The 15,403-nt window shown below is 41.2% G+C and overlaps 1 protein-coding gene and 1 long non-coding RNA gene across 7 annotated transcripts in view; one reads left to right on the forward strand and one right to left on the reverse strand.

Annotated features, from left to right (window-relative positions):
- LOC142072208 (uncharacterized) overlaps nt 1–15,403 on the reverse strand; it is a 630,664-nt gene that overhangs the window by 326,280 nt on the left and 288,981 nt on the right. The gene's annotated exons all lie outside the window — the stretch shown is intronic.
- The window catches only part of JAK2 (Janus kinase 2), a 190,596-nt gene that overhangs the window by 17,497 nt on the left and 157,696 nt on the right, over nt 1–15,403 (forward strand). Inside the window, exon 1 of one of the 6 annotated variants that reach the window (XM_075128758.1) lies at nt 999–1,019. The exons of the other annotated variants lie outside the window; for them this stretch is intronic. The gene's annotated coding sequence lies outside the window, so the exon portion shown is untranslated. Of the gene's footprint in view, nt 1–998; nt 1,020–15,403 lie in introns of those variants that run through there. 6 annotated transcript variants of the gene reach the window in all.

The raw sequence follows: 15,403 nt of genomic DNA on the forward strand, positions 1-15,403 counted from the left end.
GTGAATCAGAAGTATATGGTGGTTTAATTGCCATTAGATTTGAATCAAAGGAAGAATACACCACTAAATACATGTCTTCATTCCTTGCCCTCCCCTTAAAGCTCATCTTTATTATTCCTTTGTGATAATAACACACATGCAGAGCTAGTCCTCCAGTAAATCAATCCCTCCTACAAAAAGCCTCCCAAAAAGACACAACAGATGGAGCTGGATCAAAAGAAGCTAATATTTCTTGGGAGAAGATGTCTATTGAAGAATATGATAAATTGGAGAAATATACTAGGCTGTTTGTTTGGGTTTATGTTGTTTGTTTTACAAAGCCATTTTGCATGCTAGCCTTCCTCATTTAACTGATTACAGTGCTTCAACTTATCTTGTTTAGTTCCTGTTAAGTTTTGTGTGTCCAGATTCAAATGTCAATTTTCCCTTTCGGTTTAAATATAGATAACAAAGGAGACCCACCCGTCCAGAAGCAATCACACCTTTGAGAAATGTTATTTTGAGCAAGTTGTTTGCCTAGCTGCTGTTTGGATTATTATTAAGGCTAAGATATTCTCATGGCTATTTTTAGTAAAAGTCAGGGACAGGTCATGGGCAATAAAGAAAAATTCACAGAAGCCTTTGACCCATCCCTGACATTTACTAAAAATATCCATGATAAAATGGGAAGGGTTGGGCAGCTGCAGGGTGGCTGAGAGCTCTGGGGCCCCCCACCATCCATTGGGGCTCAGAACTCCAGGGTCCCCCTGCTGCCCATGGCTGCTTGGAGCTTGGGGGTCTGTTGCCTCCGGGACTGACGTCACGGAGGTCTTTGGAAGTCACAGATTCTGTGAGTTCCACGACATCTGTGACAAAATCCTTGTCTTAATTATTATTCTACTTGTAGAGCATGAGATGCTTAGTGGGCTCTTGCATTTCTTGCTCCCAGAACCCTCTTGAAGTCTGAGATGGGCACTTATGGGCAGTCCAGAGTTGGGGGAATTGAGAGTTTCACCTGACCTGAACCCTCTAAAGCACAGGTGGGCAAACTTTTTGGCCTGAGGGCCACATCTGGGTATGGAAATTGTATGGCAGGCCAAGAATTCTCACGAAATTGGGGGTTGGGATGTGGGAGAGGGTGAGGGCTCCGGCTGGGCATGCGGGCTCTGGGATGGAGCTGGGGATGAGGGGTTGGGGGTGTAGGAGGGTGCCCTAGGCTGGGACCAAGGGGTTTGGAGGGCAGGAGGGGGATCAAGGCTGGGGCAGGGGGTTGAGCACAGGAGAGGGGCAGGGGTGCAGACTCTGGAACTGCTTGAGGTAAATGCTGCCCTGGAAGCAGCGGCATGTCCCCCCTCCGGCTCCTATGTGGAGGTGCGGCCAGGCGGCACTGCACGCTTCCCCATCCGCAGGTGCTGCTCCTGCAGCTCCTATTGGCCGTGGTTCCCAGCCAATGGGAGCTGTGCTGGGGGGAGGGGGCAGTGTGCGGAGCCCCCTAGCTGCCCCTACGTGTAGGAGTCAGAGCGGGGACATGCCGCTGCTTCTGGGAGCTGTGCGGAGCCACCGCAAACGCAGAGCAGGGCAAACCCCCGACCCCGCTCCCCGGCTGGAGCGCCGGAGTGGGGAAGCCCTGGACCCCGCTCTCCAGCGGGAGCTCAAGGGCTGGATTAAAACATCTGAAGGGCTGGATGTGGCCCCCGGGCCGTAGTTTGCCCACCCGTGCTCTAAAGTCTGCAGAAAGCACAAGCTCAGCAGGCAGAGGGGGTGGGAACCAGGTAATAAGAGCCAGGTCACACTCCATTTTTATATTTATTTAAATAGTGTAAAACTTTATTGTTGTGGAGGCATGGCAATCCATTAGTTTCCAAGCACTTCACAACTGAGTGAGATCTTCCTCACTGATAGGGTTCTTCTCTTTATAAACAGAACAAACAGGACATGAAAATTGTGCCTCTGCTAGCCTGTGCATTAATCCTTGCATTAATCCTTCTATGCCCTCTGTCTGTAGCTTTGATCCCTCTTTCTTTAAGCTTTTGTAACACCCAATCTTCAGATTTAGGAGTACTTTTCTTTCTTTTGTCTTGTTTCCGAGTTTTCTTTTGAATCTACTTCTCCCTTCTGTTGAACTCCAAACATGATCCGTCCAGGAAGCACTAGCCAAAGGTAGTTGCAAATACACCTCTACCCCGATATAACGCGACCCGATATAACATGAATTCAGATATAACACGGTAAAGCAGTGCTCCGGGGCGGCGGGGCTGCGCGCTCTGGTGGATCAAAGCAAGTTTGATATAACGCGGTTTCACCTATAACACGGTAGGATTTTTTGGCTCCCGAGGACAGCGTTATATCGGGGTAGAGATGTAATTATCAGACCAGGGGAACCTTTTAGAGAGACAGAATCATAAGAGGTACCGTGTATTTTCAAAAGCGGTCTCCAGTCTCAGTATCTCTTATTCTTTTCTCATTCTGTAATTTAATGTACTGTTCATTTTATTTTTTTCTGACCTCTGATGATTTCAAAACAGCTGAAAGGGTTTGTGTTTAAAAAGTTTCCAAACTGTTTACTGGCAGCGAGATCAAGCATGGAAAATATCAGCCCAAGAGGTAAATATTTTGGAAAGTTATGAGCATCTGAAAGCTAGCTGTTAGAATGCAATTGTTTTTGCAGCTGGGACCACTGTAGTAGTTTAAAATTAAATTATTATATACAGTGTAGTCATAATGAGCTCTGTGTGGCTTGAAAGCTTGTCTCTCTCACCAATAGAAGTTGGTCCAAAAAAAGATAAAACTAAATTATGTCATGTAAAAGACCACAGTACATTTTGTAATGTATTACCTTTGCTTTTTTTTTTGTTTTTGTTAATTTGCAAAATTAACTCATTAGCAGCCAGTCTCCGAATTGTCAGTTTGAGGTTCTTCGTTGTTTTGAATCTGGTCATAAAGGCTGGGATTTTCAAAGGAGCCCAGGAGAATTAGACAACCAAATCCCATTGAATTTCTGTGGCATTTGGACACTTAAATCCCTTAGAGTCCTTTGAAATTCCCAACCAAAAATATTGACTTTTTGATAATTCCATGGGTATTTCTCCTGTAGAATATCGGGGAGGTTTGTATACTGTCATGATTAATTTACCCAACTGTGGTAAATAGAAAAGAATAGCTATTTAGTGCAAAATTCTATCAGCAGATCCACACAAGCAGATTTTTAAAAAGTGGTGAAGTGATGTCTGTCCTGTATAGAGAGATTTGTCTGCAGCGCTAGAAGATTATGCAATACCAGAAAATGTGTGCAATTCCATGTGTACTTGTCTCCCAGAGTTTCTAATGTTTGATTGGCCCGAAGGAGTCTTTGTTTATCACAACGTGCCATTTATTCCTCCTCTTCTGATTATTCAGACTTATTTGAAGAGCGTAAAGTATTCTTACTTAACTTGGAATTTCTCTGGAGGCTCCTTGGATAGGTAAATGCTAAAGGGAGAATATTTTTTTACACACTTGCATAGCACTGTAAAAGACTGTAGCACTGAAAAACATTATGGGGATTTGTAATTGTCCCTGGAGGATTTTGATGCTATAAACAAATTATATTGGCAGTTTGTGACAAGTATCCTTTTCTCATACTTTTTACATAACACCCATTTTCCTGAGGGCAGTACGCTGACTTTTTAACATCAGTAGATCTTCATCTTAATAAGAAGTCTGTGTGTATGTGTAATTATTTTAAATTGTGTATGTGTGTAAGGCATATGTTATCCCTTATAGCCTTGGTTGCCTAGCTCACCACTCCCTTTTCCAGTAGTTTATGACTTCCTTCAAACTTTTTGGGAGCAGGAGTAGAGGTAGATAGTTTACTGCCTGGAAGAGGCAAATTAGCTTACTGATTGCAATTGCCTTGGTATGCTACTGTTTCCTGATGCATCAGATCTTGGTTAATTTAAGAAAAATAGTATATAAATGTTCTCTCTCATACACTGTGATACTCGTTACTACAAGATGCAACTCGCATATCTCAGGTTGTGGAAAAATGGCATGATATTGTAACGTATTGTATTATTTGAGAAATAGTATCTGAGCAATAAAATGCAGTCTTAATGCTTGACCCACATTGCACAAGCGAACTGCATTTAAATCACATTAGCCCGAGCTAGTTTTAAAACTAAATCAGCAAACACACATTTCTCCTCGCTGTAGATGAAGTCGCTGTTTAAGGGCAGATATTGAGGCTCCTGTTTTCTCCCACTCACCCGCTCTCTCTCATATACCTGTATAACTCAGGTGGTAGTTCATCATTTCACAAACCCTAAACAAAACCGTTACAGCAGTCAGTTTTTTTGTAGCTACTTGCTGTTTGCCTGTTTTTTTTAAACAAGTGATAGTGACTGAAAGCACTTTATCACAAGTGCTTTTTTATTTCAATACTGTATAGCTTTTGATTAAAAAATTTTGTTTTGTGCTTATTTTAAATTCTGATGTCTGTAATTTAAGCATCTAGATGCCACAGTGAAAGGCACAATACAAATTAATAAACCCTTTGTTTAGTTTACTGAAAGCAGATAGCTTTGTGATTCAGATGACTACTCATATATAGTGAAATCACGCACAACAGATGACAAGTTACCGTATTGTAGCGTAACAGGAGAGTCAACATGTCAGAAAATAGAAGCTTTGACTGAACTTCAGATAAGGCCTAAAGATGGCTGGATTAGTGTCAACAGCTCTCTGGCTGTGGATCAGATTGTAAAGTTTGTGCAATAATCAGTGTACGTACCTCTTAAAGAAAGCACCAGCTCCAAGCACTTTGTCACACTTCACTAATTTAAATAGGGATAAAGTGTTCTCCAGATTTCATAATATGAGAGGTTTAGTCTGGCAGACAACAGTTTGTTCTGTAAGGTTGTTGTAGAGGAGTTGTGGAAACAAGGTAGGAGGGCAGGGTCACTAATCACTAGACCTATTCCTGCTCAGATGCAGAAATACACTCCCAACAGTTATGACTCCAAATCTCCCCTGCTCTAATACCGTTAGGATTCAGCTGTGAAACCATAGAAAAAACAAACTGCCTTTTCCCATCCCTTCTAAAACACATCTGGGAATGAAGTTGGTGTCTCCCAGAATGCACAGGGAAGACATCTCTCCTTTCATTTTGTTTGTACAAGCTCGTAAAGATATTTTTATGGAAGTTTAGATTTTCCTTTTGCACCCATGATCCAGTGATTTCAGAGATTGAAAAGTCTGCAACCGATTGTCAGTGCAGAAGAGTTCTGACTCCTATTTAATACATGGCCTGATGAAGATGTTGCTTTATTTCTAGTTTTTAATAAACTCTAGATTTGATTATCATCTTCTTTTTTAAAAAAAAAAAGTGTAATAATCATCTGCTCTTTCCCAGTTTTTCCTTGTGGTAGTGAGACTACCTCTGGCCCTCCTTCAAAGAAACTGATCTGGCTGGATAGGCAGGATGCAGACCTTGGATATTTCATGGTTGACTACTACTACTCTTTCCATTTTGGTTTCTCCCAAGATTTGAGATCTAGGAAGAAGCCTGTTTCATTTCGTCTCTGAGTAAGAAGTGAAAGAAGATTGCAAACTTTAAAATATATATAGCTGCAGTCTAGAAAAACTGCATGACATGAAATTTAGAGAAGTTCCCTGCACACAGACAACTCTTGCTTTACAAGGATTTACAGGTGCTGTAATATATATTTAATTGATTTTAGTGTGAGTACTTTTCAGGCTTGTGCACCCAGTTTTATTAGAGTGACATTTGTTAAATAAAACTGATGTGATAGTTATCTGACAGAAGTTAGAAGAAAATAAGTCCAAATTTAGCAAACCCTAATATTAATAACAATGTTTTCACAGTTAAAAGAAAAAAACATGTTGTGTTTGTTTCTCTTTAAACATTTTTGCTGCAGTACTTTAAACCCAAGATTGAAATTTTATTGATTTTTATATTTTAATTGTGAAAACCTTTCTATTAATGAGTTTTATTGAACTTTTTATTTTGCCAAACCTAAATTTTGGGCTGTAAGTTGCTAAATATTTATTTTAGATGTAAGCTAAAAAGATGTTGCAGGATTTCACTACAGGAATATATTGAGATAGAAAAACAGAATATCTGATCTTAGCTATTTCCTTTTGTTATCTATAGCCAGGACTGGATTTGGCAACAATGTACAAATGTGCTCAACTTTGCACACTTTATGCACTGTAAATGGAACAACTCATAGTGCCTAAAGTTAAGGAAATGAAAGGTTTGGCCTAAATATATAAAGATGACATAGACATGGCAACAGTAACATTGTCTATTATAACAGCTAAATGAAATTTGTGGTGCAAATCTTAAATGGTCTTCTATCATTGTATTGCTATTTTTGCCTGGTTTAAGCATATAGAGGTTCCTAGGAGGCAATATAACTCATGCAATTGATTACAGCTCTGAGAAATTTACTATTTTAGTGATTCAGTGTATGTATGTGCCTTGATGGTAGCTATCAGTATAAATTTCTAAGATGAAATAACTTTACTATCTGTTTCTGCTATGAATACTTTTGCATTACATACCCATACATAGTGGGTAATATATAATGGAATTATATTTTCTTTAAGTGCTATGTACTCCATGTTTTTACAGTCTCTAAAACTTTCATTTGCTGTTTCAGAACGTTTTCTTTCTGTTGCTTCATATTAGGGGACTTTAAACTGGACCTTCTCTCTCCCTTGTTTGTGAAACTTTATTTTTTATCCACGAATTAGTAGCCTTCCTGATTCCCTTGACCACTATAATTATAGTAGTATAATATAGTAAATTATAGTAAAATATAATTATATTATAATAGAATTTTACTATAATTTTACTCTCTCATCAAAAGGAGTTACCTGCATATTAAGACCCAGTTACTTAAACATGGTCTTAACTTTAATCACATGAGTAGTTCTGTTGTTTTCAATGGAACTACTTACGTGACTGAATGCTTTTCTGGATTGGCCAAAGTGCATAGCACTTTTGCAGGATCAAGCTCTAAGTGATTGTTATATCAAGGTAAAAGGCATCCAACTCGTATCTGCTTTGCAGGATAGGTAGGAGAAATGTAATTGAGTTGAAAAGCATACATTTCTTGGCAATGAGAATGGAGAAAACACTTCTTACATTTTAAGGAAACTTTCAGTACGGGTGTTGTCTAACATGATAATGAGCATATTCATATTTTTATACCATTCATGCAATGTTCATTATTATTGTGCTGGTTTAATGGGTTGGGTATATAACCTGACTAAAACAGAAGCAGTAAAAGCCAAAACATGGGCCCATGTCTGGTCAAAACAAAGGCATGTCCAAGGCCACTCAGGAATCTGAATTATGTGGGCAGGGGCACAGCTGGTCATTGTCTACATGAAGGTGTTTGTGTGTGCGAGAGACACAGAAGCAGACAGAAGGCCAAGTTGACAGTAACAGAAATGCTGGTAAAAAGGCCTTGAGAGAAATCTAAGAGAGCTTTCTAGCCACACAGTGCTGGCTGGAAAGGCAAGTTTGGAACAGTGAGCAAAGAAACTCTCTCCTGCTGTTTGATTCTTACTATGTTAAGGGAAACAAGACTTTATGTATAATCTTTGTAAATAAAGAAGATTACATCCAAGAAATAGCTGATTCCATCTAATGATTTCTCCTCCTAACTGGAACAACCTGAGACACTCTCTGAATTTGGCTAACCACTGGGTCAAAAGGGGTAATATTATTTAATACAGGAAACACTTCTTTGCTGTGGGCAAAAGGAAATCTGCTTCCTCACTACACAATTAATACATTCTGTTTAGAATGAAAGCTGACTTAGAAACTGAAAACAACTGAAATGTTCCAGAGAATAGACTCTTGGCTCTCTAATTTTAAATCAATTTCTAGAAATGGGGTGTACTGCTTGTAGATTTATTTGGTGGAACAATAAAGTAGGCAGAGGCTGTGACAGGTCAAGTAATCTCGAAATCAAGGATTAGAACAGGTAAAAAAATAACACTTTCTATTTTGTTGTGTTTTGGAGAGGGAGAATTGCATTATTGTGTTCGGACTCTAATTATCATGATGCAATTGTTTTTTTGTATAAAAATACAGATGAATATATCTTACTTACAACAACCTGTTTTTGTTAAATATAGCCAGTGCATGAGTTGTTTTTATGGAGATTTCATCCTACTGAAAATTTGGAACATTTTTAACGTGCTGGTTTTGAGCTAATGAAAAAAGTCTCTCTTGCCTGTCCGCCCACCCAATCAGTTTAATGACTTTCATAACCTTGTTGTGAATGTTTGCATCCCGGAGGGGCATTCTCTGTGTGGGCAGTGTTTGCTACATGTTCTGAGCTTGTGGTAAACATCTGTACTCCCCAGGAGTGTGGACCTGCAGGGGCAGTACACTCAAATAACATTTACAGTGGTAAATGCCTTTCTTGTCTAGAAGTTTGCCACAAATCTTTGTCAGTTTTTTGTTTGTTTGTTGCTGCTCCAATAGTGAATGAATATATCTGTGCAATGAGCAGTTTAGGCTTTCTATCTTGTTACATAAATCCCACAGTATTCTTGTCAGCAAGTTAAGGAAGTATGGGCTGGAAGAATGTACTATAAGGTGGGTAGAAAGCTGGCTAGATTGTCGGGCTCAACAGGTAGTGATCAATGGCTCCATGTCTAGTTGGCAGCCGGTATCAAGTGGAGTGCCCCAAGGGTCGGTCCTGGCGCCGGTTTTGTTCAATATCTTCATAAATGATCTGGAGGATGGTGTGGATTGCACTCTCAGCAAATTTGCGGATGATACTAAACTGGGAGGAGTGGTAGATACGCTGGAGGGGAGGGATAGGATACAGAAGGACCTAGACAAATTGGAGGATTGGGCCAAAAGAAATCTGATGAGGTTCAATAAGGATAAGTGCAGGGTCCTGCACTTAGGACGGAAGAACCCAATGCACAGCTACAGACTAGGGACCGAATGGCTAGGCAGCAGTTCTGCGGAAAAGGACCTAGGGGTGACAGTGGAGGAGAAGCTGGATATGAGTCAGCAGTGTGCCCTTGTTGCCAAGAAGGCCAATGGCATTTTGGGATGTATAAGTAGGGGCATAGTGAGCAGATCGAGGGACGTGATCATTCCCCTCTATTGGACATTGGTGAGGCCTCATCTGGAGTACTGTGTCCAGTTTTGGGCCCCACACTTCAAGAAGGATGTGGATAAATTGGAGAGAGTCCAGCGAAGGGCAACAAAAATGATTAGGGGTCTGGAACACATGAGTTATGAGGAGAGGCTGAGGGAGCTGGGATTGTTTAGCCTGCAGAAGAGAAGAATGAGGGGGGATTTGATAGCTGCTTTCAACTACCTGAAAGGGGGTTCCAAAGAGGATGGCTCTAGACTGTTCTCAATGGTAGCAGATGACAGAACGAGGAGTAATGGTCTCAAGTTGCAGTGGGGGAGGTTTAGATTGGATATTAGGAAAAACTTTTTCACTAAGAGGGTGGTGAAACACTGGAATGCGCTACCTAGGGAGGTGGTAGAATCTCCTTCCTTAGAGGTTTTTAAGGTCAGGCTTGACAAAGCCCTGGCTGGGATGATTTAACTGGGAATTGGCCCTGCTTCGAGCAGGGGGTTGGACTAGATGACCTTCTGGGGTCCCTTCCAACCCTTATATTCTATGATTCTATGATTCTACATCTGATGTGACCTATCAGAAACACAAACTGAAAGTATAGTAAATAGGGTAAATAACTACAATATCTTGTGGTGTTGTTCCTTCAAGGTTTTCAATCTATTCTAGAGCATAATAAGCCTGCATTGAGGTCAACTTTGATTACATTAAAGAAACGTAGGGCAATTTGTGGGTGGTCACAATATTTGTTGGAATATTAGGCCCAAATTTGGAGATTGCTGTTGATCAAGGGCCAAAGGCAATTGTTTTGATTCAATAGCATATAACTGTCTAAATATAAACATTTTCCTGTCGTACCTGTCATTTGATGATGATGAAATTATAGTTTTATAACCTAGTTAGAACTATAGTTTATAACATAACATAGTTTTATATTCTAACTTAGTGTTGATTGCCTTGTGCGAAATGCATTCTACTGCGTACAGTTCGCTGGCAGGATGGGATGGTGTAGCACAATTGGCCGAAATATAATGGACCCATTAATTATTAACAAATATTATCTGTGGTTTATGTAACTATTAGAGATTCCAGCTATATCAAAGTAGGTCTGAAACTTTATTATTTGTGCCACATAGTTTTGTTGTCAAGGCAAAGATCAGTAGGCAAAAAGGCAATCTTGTCTTGTGCTTTTTTTATGCAGCTCAAGCAATTGAAGTTTTTCCAGGCTGCACTGACTTGGCTTTAAGTCTGTTGTAGATGGCATGTATTTGCGATATAAATATTTAGTCTGAAGCTGATGCCAGTATAGGGGCAAAATTTAAACTTGTATCCAAAAGCTCTTTTCCATAAACATATATTAACTAGCATTTAGTATATTCCTATCCTTTAATTCTTTCTTAATTGAATCCTGTATCAGCATTTCCATTTTCCCCTGGGATTTATGTCAGTCTAACCAGCAGTCGAACTCCACTCCCAAGGGGTTCGTAACTCTGAAGTTCTACTTTAACTATCAACTTTTAATCCAGTGACCATAACGCTGCTATATCTGTCCATAATGAGGTCCAAAATAGAGTTTCCTTGTGTTGGGTATAGTATTTTTTGTGTTAGAAAGTTATCATCTATAATTTTTAGAAACTCTAATGATATTTTACTACTGGTGGCATGAAACTTCCAGCATATGTGCCCCAGATTGAAGTCCCCACAACAACACAATTGCCACACATTTTAAGCAGGTGTCTAAGGAGTTCTCATCCTGTGCTCTGGTTTGATTCAGTGGTCCCTAACAGAACCCCCTCCTGGGCTTCGTTGTTTTGCACATTCATCCCTATGCTCCTCCAGAGGGCATTCTGTGCCAAAACATTAACAATTCTGCACACAGTATTTTAAAATTCTGCAAATTTTATTTGTCAAATAAATGTGGAGGCTCCAGCATGGCATTAGGGAGCACAGGCCACTGGCTGCACAGAAGTGGGAGATCACCGTGCAGAGCCCCCCCCGCCAACTTCCCCCCGGGACACAGACTCAGCGGTGAGGCTGCACCCAACCCTGACACAGTGCAAGGACTGACCCTGACCCTCCATGCCAGATATGGGCAGGCAGATTCAGCAAGGCAGGATCCAAGTGTGGAGGGGCTCAGTGGGGGGGGGATCCAGGTGTGAGCTGAGAGGGTTCTGTATGGGGTGATCTGGATGCACAGGGGCTTCTTGGTGGGGGTTCTGGGTGCAGTGGTAATGGGACTCTACAGGGGTCCAGGTGAAGGTGGTTAGAGTTCTGGGTGTGGGGAGCTCAGTGGGGAGGTCCATATGCTGGGCTCAGTGGGTTGGGAATCCAGGTGCAGCTGGTTGGGGCTTGGTAGGGTGGGGTCCGGGTGGCTCATTGGGATGGTGCAGGGGGACTGGGGCTTTTCATGGGGGGTTCTGGGTTTGTAGGGATGTGAGGCTCGGCAGGAGGGTCTGGGCATGAGGGGATCTGGATGCATGAGGGTTGGGTGGATGGAGGAGCAGCTCCCTGTATAATGATCCCTTCCCCTGCAGCTGAGGAGCGATGGGCGCAGGAAGTGTGGCGGGTGGGGGTGCAGTTTTCAGAGCTTTCTATAGCTGGGGGAGAAATCTGGGGGTGGGTCTGACCTGACCCCGGATGCTGTGCAGGTGAAGAGGAAGTCCAGTCTTCCCCAACCCAGCTGGGACTAGCAGCTGAGCCTAGCGCAGGGTAGGAGCCACCAGTCAGGTCTTGCCCAGTCCTGTCCCCTGCCCCACAGTGATTTACCTCTCTGCCAGCTGCCCTGGGCACCCGAAACATACTTCTGGGGGGGGGGATTGTATGACTGCTCTCATGGCTTCCCTTTGCTTCCCCATTAGAAAGTCATTTTTCTGCGGGGAAGCAAAGAAATCTGCATGGGACATAAACTGTGTGTATGCACAGTGGCATAGAATTCCCCCAGGAAATATTCAAGATCCTGTGGTTCTGTTGTTGAAAGATAATCCATCTCAGATGGCAAAAATCAGTTCAGTGCCCTTTCATTTAAATCTGAGCAACATTAAGTTCAGTGGTGCACGGTGTCTGAAGTCTTGTTTACTCTTGTCTGAGTGATAAAAGGTTTAGAAAACCTGACCTATGAGGTTTCAGAGTGGTAGTAGCCGTGTTAGTCTGTATCAGCAAAAACAATGAGGAGTCCTTGTGGCACCTTAGAGACTAACAAATTTATTTGGGCATAAGCTTTTGTGGGCTAGAACCCACTTCATCGGATGCATGGAGCGGAAAAGACAGTAGCAGGTATAATTGAAAGGCTGGGAGTTGCCTTACCAAGTGGGAGGTCAGTCTAACAAGACAATTCAATTAACAGTCGGACACCAAGGGAGGGGAAAAAAACCACTTTTGTAATGAGAGTGGCCCATTTTTTCCACTCCATGCGTCTGATGAAGAGGGTTCTAGCCCACGAAAACTTATGCCCAAATAAATTTGTTAGTCTCTAAGGTGCCACAAGGACTCCTCGTTATTTTTGCTGACTTATGAGGAAAGGTTAAAAAAAACTGGGCATGTTTTAGTCTTGAGAAAAGAAGACTGAGGGGGAACCTAATAACAGTCTTAAAATACGCTAAGGGGCTGTTATAAAGAGGATAGTGATCAATTGTTCTCTATGTCCACTGAAGTTATGACAAGGCGTAATGGGTTTAATCTGTGGTAAGGAAGATTTAGGTTAGATTTTAGGAAAAACTTCATAACTCTAAAAGTAGTTAAACTCTGGAATAGGCTTTCTAAGGAGGCTGTGGAATCCCCATCATTGGAGGTTTTTAAAAAGCAGCTTGAACAAACATCTGTCAGGGAAGGTCTAGGTTGACTTGGTTCTTGTCACAGAATAGGAAGCTGAACTCGATGACTTCTTCAAGTCCAACATTTCTATGTTTCTATAAGCCCAGTTTGCCTAATGCCTGGGGAGCTTTTTCTGCATTCTCCATGTGATAACATAGGGGAAACGCATGTGTTTACAAATACAGTGAAAATTAAAATCATATCAGTAGGTGTTTTGTACCTTTTCACTTGTACCATATTTGTTTCGTGGTTTAGTTTTTTCACAGAAAAATACATACAGTAGAAACCTATAATTCACAAACCTAATAAATATCTCAAAAAGCTAAACAGGATTGCCAAATTTATCATAAAGATTGAAGAGCAGAACGCTGGAGGTAAATTATCATATTACTAAAATTTGGTTACTAAAAATCTGTGTGTTTTACTAGAAAATTTATGGTAATTAGATCATATTTCATAATGTAAGTGACTCTTGTGGACAGTGCCTAATATTCATGAATGTTTGAATATGAAATATTTTGCAAATGAATGTGTGCTCAGTGTTAATGGGCTTATATTGTGCCAAGGAAATAGCTGTTTTTTTGTAAAGACAGACAACCTTTGTATTGAGGGATGGATTGTATAACTGATTTTAGGAGCCTATCCCAGGGTTTCCCAAACTGGGGGTCATGACCTCTCAGAAGGTTACGAGATTATTATGTGGGGGTTGTGAGCTGTCAGCCTCCACCCCAAACCCCGCTTTTATTTAAAAAACAGAACAAGCTGCACCCTTATTTATCCCCTAACAAAACTGTTACAGCAGACCATGGTCAAAAGGCTCATCTACTGTAATTCCCTCTTAGCAGGGCTTTCCCTATAATTTCAGCTTGCTTTGAATGTAGGTTTTAGTAGAGGGCAATCATGCCTCACCAATATAAAAGAATTCTTTGAGGGGGTCACCAAGCATGTGGTCCAAGGGGATCCAGTGGATATAGTGTACTTAGATTTTCAGAAAGCCTTGACAAGGTCTCTCACCAAAGGCTCTTAAGCAAAGTTAGCTGCCATAGGATAAGAGGGAAGGTGCTCTCATGGATTGGTAACTGGTGAAAAGATAGGAAACAAAGGGTAGGTATAAATGGTCCGTTTTCAGAATGGAGAGAGGTAAATCGTGGTGTCCCCCAGAGGTCTGTTCTGGGCCCAGTCCTATTCAACATACTCACAAATGATCTGGAAAAAGGGGTAAACAGTGAGGTGGCAAAATTAGCAGATGATACAAAATTACTAGAAATAGTTAAGACCTAGGCGGACTGCGAAGAGCTACAAAAGGCTCTCTCAGAACTGGGCGACTGGGCAACAAAATGGCAGATGAAATTTAATGTTGATAAATGCAAAATAATGCATATTGGAAAGCATAATCCCAACTATACATGTACAATGATGAGGTCTAAATTAACTGTTACCACTCAAGAAGGAGATCTTGGAGTCATTGTGGATAGTTCTCTGAAAACATCCACTCAATGTGCAGCGGCGGTCAGAAAAGCGAACAGAATGCTGGGAATAATTAAGAAAGGGATAGATAATAGGTCAGAAAATATCATGTTGCCTCTATATAAATCCATGGTACTCCCACTTCTTGAATACTGTGTGCAGATGTGATTGCCCCATCTCAAAAAAGATATATTGGAATTGGAAAAGGTTCAGAAAAGGGCAACAAAAATGATTAGGGATATGGAACGGCTTCTGTAGGAGGAGAGATTAATAAAAAACTGGGACTTTTCAGCTTGGAAAAGAGATGGCTACGGGGAGATATGGTTGAGGTTAATCATGACTGGTGTAGAGAAAGTAGGTCAGGAAGTGTTGTTTACGACTTCTCATAACACAAGAACTAGAGGGTCACCAAATGAAATTAATAGGCATCAGGTTTAAAACAAATAAAAGGAAGTATTTCTTCAAACAACACATAGTCAACCTGTGGATCTCCTTGCAAGAGGATATTGTGAAGGCCAAGACCATAGCAGGGTTCAAAAAAGAATTAGATAAATTCATGGAGGATAGGTCCACCAATGGCTATTTGCCAGGATGGGCAGGAATGGTGTCCCTAGCCTCTGTTTGGCAGAAGCTGGGAATGAGCAACAGGGGATGGATCACTTGATGATTACCTGTTCTGTTCATTCCCTCTGGGGCAGCTGGCACTGGCCACTGTCGGAAGACAAGATACTGGGCTGGATGGACCTTTGGTTTGACCCAGCAGGGCCATTCTTATGGTATTATGTTCTTCTCCAACATTTTTATAATAGTGTTAAATGTAAAAAACTTTTTTATATTTTTTGAGTTGGGTCGCACTCAGATGCTTGCTGTGTGCAAGGGGTCACCGATACAAAAGTTTGAGAACCACTGGACTATCCCCATGATACATCATACCCTCTGTTGTTCATGTGACCAGGACACATCGATTTTTATGAGAAAGTAAAAGTTTTGGGTTGTGTGAGAGAAGATATTTATTTCATACGAGT

Source organism: Caretta caretta, chromosome 5, assembly GCF_965140235.1.
Source record: "Caretta caretta isolate rCarCar2 chromosome 5, rCarCar1.hap1, whole genome shotgun sequence".
NCBI classification, from domain to species: domain Eukaryota; kingdom Metazoa; phylum Chordata; order Testudines; family Cheloniidae; genus Caretta; species Caretta caretta.